This window comes from Callorhinus ursinus, unplaced genomic scaffold (genome assembly GCF_003265705.2).
Source record: "Callorhinus ursinus isolate GAN/ISIS: 27379988/994484 unplaced genomic scaffold, GSC_fseal_2.0 scaffold10, whole genome shotgun sequence".
In the NCBI taxonomy this organism is placed as follows: Eukaryota; Metazoa; Chordata; class Mammalia; order Carnivora; family Otariidae; genus Callorhinus; species Callorhinus ursinus.
This window is the reverse complement of record NW_027397072.1, coordinates 66828185-66834786: the sequence shown is the minus strand read 5'-3', so window position 1 is coordinate 66834786 and position 6602 is coordinate 66828185.

The following is a 6602-nucleotide window of genomic DNA, read 5'->3' as shown; positions in this document are numbered from 1 at the left end:
AGATTTCAGGGTGGCTTAGGGGCAGCGGTTTGTAGAGAGTGCAGATAAAAGTTGGACAGTGTGTGCCCGAGTGTCTGTATATGAGTTTCAGGGGTGGGACGAGAAGGGCACCAGGCCAAGGGCTGGGGCATTACTCACTGTGCACTACCTCTTTCTGGCTCCGACCAAGAAGTCTGAAAATTCTAAATTTGAATCTGGCCTTCCAGGTTGTTATGAAGCAGGAGAAGAGAAGATATTTTATTTAACCATAAGCTTGATGTATAGTTTTTGCCACGGAATATGGGTCTCAACTTGTTCTCTTGCTGCAGGCCCCCTAAATGTTAGGAGTGGGCCACATTACCACTTCAACACTGTGTGACCTTAGGTAAGTTAGGTCGGGCTTCTGAGCCTCAGTTTCCTTATCTGCAAAATGAAGGCAATAATAGTAGCAGTTATTTTGAGAATTTAAAATGTAGTTAGTTTGGGGCACCTGGGTGGCTCCGTTCGCTGAGTGTCTGCCTTCAGCTCAGGTCATGATCCCAGAGTCCTGGGATCAAACCCCACATCAAGCCCCACATGGGGCTCCCTACTCAGTGGGGAGCCTGCTTCTCCCTCTCCCTTTGCCCCTCCCCCTGCTTCTGCATTCTCTCTCTCTCAAGTAAATAAATAAAATCTTAAAAATGTATATATATAATAAAATGTGGTTAGTTCTATTATTGTTATGTGCCCTTCGGCAAGTTACTTAAGCTCTCTGCGCCTCAGTTTTCTCATCTGTCAAATGGGAGGATGTTAATAGTACCTATCTTCTGGATTGTCATTAGTTAATGTATGTAAGCGTTTTAGAACAGCATCTGGCATGTCATAATGCTATGTAAATGCTGGTTGTTGTCATCTACTACCCATTATCACCACTACCACCACCTGGCCTGTTGGATTAGAGGAAAGAGTATATGCAGTGAGGTCACAGTGAGGCACACCTCTGCCACATTTTTTAGTTACTTTGAGACTTGCCTCATACTCCAGACTCATCCTGTGATTTCAAAATCCCTACCAGACTTCTTAGGAAGCATGAAGCCTGTTCCTGCTTCCAACTGAGACTGTTGCTTTGGCCAAGTGTAATCTGATGAATACAAACTAAGAGTCCTGTCCTGGGATAACCCTCATTCTTGTCTGTCAAGGGCTTTGAGATCCACTCAGAAAGGTGCAAAACAAATCTTAAATCTCTGGGCAGAGACACAGTGGTGGCAGCAAGTGAGGAATGGGGGAGGGATGTTGGCTCTTCTCCTGAGATCCATCAATTGCCATTTCTTGCTTAATGGAAGTTTCTCCAGCCCGGTACATTGGAAGGCTTGGTTGGGTTTGGGAATTAACTTGAAATGCTAATTTTGTAAATATCTAGAGGGTGGCTGATCCTCCAGTCCAGGGGACTTGATCGCATAGAAAGAACCTGTAATCCAGAGAGCTACCAAATGGTTTTCCAACCACAAGCCCCATTTCTTTCTGCTACACAACACTACCTCTGTGGATCAGCAGCTCTTTCTTCTGCTTGGCACTCAGGCAGCCCACTCCCCATTTGCTTCAACTTTGTAAGGGATCACCAACAGGCAGCTGAGATACTCCTGATCTCCATTGAAGTGAAACTTAAGAAAGATACCAGCAAGGCCATTATCAAAACATCAAGCATCAAACCTCCAGCTCCTCACCTTTGTAGCATCCTCTTCCCAAGGAGGTTCTTCCTAAGTCCCTGTGCTGTATAAACACATTTTATCTTAGGAACGTTCTATTCCTTCCTCACATTAAGGCATGAGTTACTAAGAACAGCTATTACACTAAGGTATTATACTAAGAACAATATTATACCTCTCTCTCAAATTATTTTCACCCAAAAAAGCCTTAAGAAAGCTCTAAATGAAAGAAACAAGGCAATTTCAGACAGCAGTCGGCAACTGCAGAGGGCTTTTGTCAGCGTGGGGGTCCTGGGGATGGCAGGCCTATTCCAAAGTGCTTCTCATCTCAGAATCCATTTATTCAGCCTAAATGCATTTCTACTGTGCTTTCAGGTATGCTATCAGGGACTGACTCCACAAGTTTATTGGCATCACTGTGGTTCAGGGCTGGTTGCACAGCTCTTCCGCAAGGGCCCATGAGCAGTGTTCACTAAATCCCCATGGCCATGGTTTCCAATGAGACCTTTGCGGTAGAATTCCTTTCTCCTTACGTTCAACAGCTTTGAGTTGTACAGACAGCCATGGCATGGTGCCCTGACCACCGTTTGTTTGTGTTTGGTGGTTCTGACACATACATGCACTCCTACAGCACGGGAATGGAACCATTTTAACATATAGAATAATGTTAGAGTGAGGAAAGCAGCGCCATGGTTTTGCCAATGAGGGAGGGTCCCTGCTCTGATTGGCTTAGTGGTGCCTTTGTTTTTAAGCTCATATTTGATATAGGATGTACATATGTTAAGTTGGTTTGCATGCTATGCTGAACATGCCCAGCAATACACTGTAAACATCCTTGTGACATTTCTCAAAGGAAATAGTTGCTATGTGTGACTAGTCACCATTTTTGCAAAAGTTAAACATCTGAGCTGTTTAGATTCCTCTGCAAAGTATGAAATGCAAATTAGGTAATCACGGCATAATCACTCAGATCCAAAGAATGAGGAGTGCAGTAGTTGGTTGGTTGGTTCGTTCTTCTTCTAACTGGTGGGGTCGTAGGGGAACATCAAATCTGATGGTCAAAATTCAATCAAAATCTCTAGCCATTCACAGTTTTTGGAGATAAATGATATCCCTTACAGATGATTAGCTAGGATGAATATCCCTGTGGCACAATCAAATCAACATGTACTTGATTACTGTTTGCTCTGTACTACAGAATGAGTGTATAAGTCCAGGGTGTGGGGAGACCACTGTACGAGTGTGGTATGGGTGTGTCTGTGAAGCAGCAGGAATGTTTTTCTCAACATTCTGTTTATGAAGCCCCAGTTCATTGTATAGTTGCTGAGGAATGAAACCAAGGGATATGATAGTCAATATGTTTCAACCATAAGACCTAGTTTTTTAAATAAATTTATTGTAGTGCAATAAACCGTATTCCATGTGAGCTTTTCTCTGATCAAAGGAAGCGATATTGCTCATTTATTTTTCACGAAGAAAACGTTTTGATTTCACTGTAAACATACCTTAGTTTATTAGTAGAGCTGTTTCCTATTTTTCTTATCAAAATATCTCAGCTGTAGCTCAATGAATCGAGTAGGTATAGGAGGTTCTGTCCCAACCAAGTCAGATGAATGTTTTTTATCACAGCCCTGAAGCAGATCCACTAGGTTAGCAATTACAGCACTTTAGAAAAATAAAAGGGAAACGTATTTTTGTTCCAGTATCTCCTGTGGGGAAAAAAGGCAGATGGAAAGAATAGCAATGATGAAACAGAATTAATATATTTATATTATATAACCACCAAAAAAGCTGCCATGCAACATTTCTTTGTTTCATTTTACAAGTAATGTGCATTTTTTCCTTGAATATGAGTTTATGCTTGAGTTGGTGGCAGTTTTGCCTTAAAGGCATGGGATAGATCATTGATTTCTGCCCCTTTAAGAAGATTTTGTGTATCTCTGCCCAGTGCTGTTATGTGCTGATTTCATAGGTTAGCAGTCAGAAAGTGTGTTTGTTTCACTATTTCCTATTTTTTGGTTGTATGTGTTTCTCTATTTCCTATTTCTTGGTTGTGTTGGGGATTGGGGGTGGCTATCTTACTGTTTGCCCTCATGGACCGCCTACATGTATGAAATCAAATTCCTAGGAAATGTATTCTAACTGCCTCTAAGCAACATATGAAAATGCTTTATTATTGGAGACTGAATGTATTCAAGTTTACTGACAAATCCAGCTCTGGAGTATCAAAAATTGGATTATTTTTTTCTCCTGTTTCTTTCTATGGAGGAATCAATAGTATTGAACAAGAAAAAAAAATTGTGTTACTCCTGGGCCAAGGAGTGAGTGTAGCACTTAGGGTAGGTGAGAGAGTTAATCATGTGTCCTAAATTGATCTGGGGGCGATGTACCTAGTGCATCCAGTTAACTAATCTTTAATTTTTGTACCAGGAACACAGCCAGCACGTCCACTTACCCAGGATAGATGATTAAGAAGAATGTTGTAAAAAAGCTGAACATAATTCACAATCACCAAATATAGGAGGCGTCTCTGAAGCTGACAAATTTGCTCCCACAGAATGCAATGACATAATCTAAATTGTGAGGGAAAAAATCCAACTTGGTTGGGATACGTAAGGCAAACCAAAAACAAAGAAAATTTGGCCCACAAGTCATTTCCGCTTGGAAATATTTCTAAAGATTGAGCTTAGGCCGGCGGTTCATGTAACACCACCACCTGCACACTGCCAAAGAGCAGCCTTGGCGCTGAACCTAGAAGCTCAAGGTGGGAGAAACGTCAGTGGACAGAATCGAACTTCTGAAGATGCTCTTCTCAGAGCTTCCTGAGACCTTCCGGGGGGGATGATTTTCAAACTATGTTTTGGCTCTAAACACTGGGATTTGGTTATCTGCAGCTGATTTCCAGCTTCAGAACCATTTCTGCTTCTACCTTATAACCCACCACAGCCCAGGATTTTAAGAATTTTATCTGAAAATATCTCAACATAGTTTATTTTTTTAAAAGAAAATTAGCGCAGAGAAAACATTATTTTAAAAAACCACTTTCCAATTATACATACAGTGTCCAGGGTACATGTTATAAACATGTAACTTATATTTTATTCACCCATAGGGATTTGACTCAAGTAGGTGCCCTGCCCCTATTCCCTGTATGGAAAGTTCGAGGAGAACCTCTACATGATATTACTTAGATGCTTCAATTAACTGGACAAAACAATTATTATACCTACAGAAAACAAATGGCTATGGGGTACTTGAGTGGCTCAGTCGGTTAAGTATCTGCCTTCAGCTCAGGTCATGATCTCAGGGTCCTGGGATCAAGCCCAGCATCAGGCTTCCTGCTCAGCAGAGAGTCTGCTTCTCCTTCTCCCTCTGCCCCTCCCCCCTGCTCATGCGTGCGCACGCGTGCTCTCTCTCTCATCAATAAATAAATAAAATCTTTTAAAAAATAAATTAAAAAAAGAAAAGAAATGGCTAATTTATTTAACATAAAAATGAGTGTTACAAGCCAGTGAGAAAAAGATAAACAATCCTGTGGAAAATAGGCAAAGGATAGACACAGATAATTCAGGAAAAACAAACAAACAAGAAGCCGAGGAAGTAGACATACAAAAATATACTTAACCTTGCTCATGGCTTAAAAATTCCAGGGATGGGGATGCCTGGGTGGCTCAGTCCGTTAAGCATCTGCCTTCAGCTCAGGTCATGAATGTACTGATACATTCATCCCCTACATCAGGCTCCCTGCTCGGCGGGGAGCCTGCTTCTCCCTCTCACTCTCCCTGCTGCTCCCCAGCTTGTGCTCTCTCCCTCTGACAAATAAATAAATAAAATCTTTAAAAAAATTCCAGGGATGACGAGATAGCAATTTTCACTTTCAACTGACAAAATCAAAAAGAGTGATGGTAAAACCAGGCGAAGATGTGAGGAAACAGTCCCTTTCGTACATATCTGTTGAGTGTGTTAATTGATACAGTGTTTGGTGGTGGCCGTTTTGCAATGTCAAAGTTGATCCAGAAACTTCACTTCTGGGAATATAATCCACAGGAAAACTCCCCGAAGTACACAAAGACAAAAATGTACATGGATGATGATTGCAGCATAGTTCTTAGTAGCTAACAACTGGAAACAAACCACTGAAAAGAATGAGGTAGAGCTACAGGTAACACACACAGAAAGCCCAAGAGGCAGTAAAAAGGAAAAAGAACCAGTTACAAAAAATGATGTAGAAAAGGATTCCATTTTTGTTCTGTGTGAAAGAAAAAAATGTAATGGTATATATATTAAAACGTAATGCTGGTTGTTTCTGGGAGTTGGCATTTTGGAGCACCTTCCATTTCTACCTTGCATATTTCTGTCAGATTTGATCCCAAACGAAAGGTAAAATAAAAAGAGTCTTAAAAAATAACAATACGAACATCACTTACGTAGTTTTCTTGCCAAACATGTTTGTTCTGAATCTAAATATGAGGAAACAACCACATAAACCCTGCTTGTGTGATATTCTGCAAGATAACCAGCCTAGACTCCTCAAATTTATCAATATTAATGAAAAATGAAAAGGAGACTATTCGAAAGTAAAAATAACTAAAGAGAGCCAATAACTAGAGGCACTATGTGATCCTTGATTGGATCCTGAATGCATAAAAAAAAACATTATAAAGGAACTTTCAAGACATAATTGCCTTGGTGAATCTAGGTGAAAGAATAGCGATTCTAGAATTATGTTTTGGGAAATTCTAGTATAGAAAATGCCCCATTAACTGAAATATATTGTGCCCCTCCATGCTAGGTGTTCCCATGGATATATTATCTCATTTAATTTTTGTTATTTATTGAAGAAAAAGATGGTTTCCTTTCGAAGCTAAGACTCTATTACTGTGATTGCTGAGGGATACCGATACATTCAATTCTAGAATATCTTATCTGGTTTATAGA